The following is a 1302-nucleotide window of genomic DNA, read 5'->3' on the forward strand; positions in this document are numbered from 1 at the left end:
ATTTTTCCACTAACGATGCAAGAAATTCGGGGCCGATTCTCAGCCATCGGATTCTCAGAATTGGATGGGCTGATGGCTGATTTTTGGTGGGCCGATATCACCAATTGAATGGTCAAATTTTCTCATTCAATTTTTAATCATCCGAATCAGGCAGGTTGATTTTTCCCCAAGGCAATGAGCTAGGCTGATTATCTGATTCTGGGAATCAGACAGGCCAATTCCTCGTGACGAGTTCACCGACAAGGCATAAACTCCTGTGGCATCCTGTCACAAAACTTGACTCTCTTACATTGTTGTATTGAAAATGAGCCTTCCTTCCCCCTTCCTTGGGTCTTATACCCTTGGGCTGACACCCGAGGGTTGCCCCATGCTTATGCTTGCTTTTTTGGTGGATTTGTTCCCTTTTTTTCCCACTTTTTGCCTCTGTTTGGACCTAGTTACAGTAACAACCCTACAACGGTATGCTTTGATTTCCAAATCCTAGGCTACTCTAAATGCAATAAAAATCACAACCAAAGTATTGAAATGATTCCTCCTACATCCTAAATCATTTAAAATACAAAATACTTACTTTCTTTGAAGATTAAACTCCCAGATCTCCTACCTGCAAAGAGCACCAGTCGCGGTGAACCCTACTTCGATGCTCCATTTGAAGCGTGCAAGTGTTCAAGATGGAATCCGTTTGTTTCCGCAATGGAACCAAAATGTAGTGAGAGCTCACTCTCAACTGCCAAGACCCATGGACTACTTATTTTTTCAAGCATTTCAAGCGAAGCACAAATGACTATCTCTCACTTAGCTGATGCGCCTCTTCGATCCGCCTACGAGTGTAGTGAGCTTACCTTGATGCTCAGTGGAGTAGCCTCCTCCCTCAAGCCCTCCAATAGCTCCACAATTCGAGATGCAAGCTCAAGTATCATCATTCATCATCCTTGCTCCATTCTCCATAGCCGCGCGCATGAGATGAGAGAAGAGAAAAAGAAAGGAAGAGAGCAGAAGATGGCAAGCTTCTCCACCATGGTTTCTCACCCTCGCTCACTCACTCCCTCACCCTCTCACACTCCCTCTCTCAAGCACAAGCACAAGCAAGCAAGAAGAAGAGAAGACAAGAGGAGAAGAAGAGACCACTTTAGCCACACACCAAAGAACTTCACTTTTTGGGTTTATATACAAGCCCTAAAACTTTTGGGCACCCATCTCCTATTTACATGATTGGGCATCTTGCCAAGGTCATCTTTTCTATTCCCTTCTATTCCACCCTATCTCTTCATCTATGCTCGTCTAGATTTTATAATTTTCACA

Source organism: Lygodium microphyllum, chromosome 2, assembly GCF_053477565.2.
Source record: "Lygodium microphyllum isolate KBCC chromosome 2, Lygodium_microphyllum_v1.1.10, whole genome shotgun sequence".
NCBI lineage: Eukaryota > Viridiplantae > Streptophyta > Polypodiopsida > Schizaeales > Lygodiaceae > Lygodium > Lygodium microphyllum.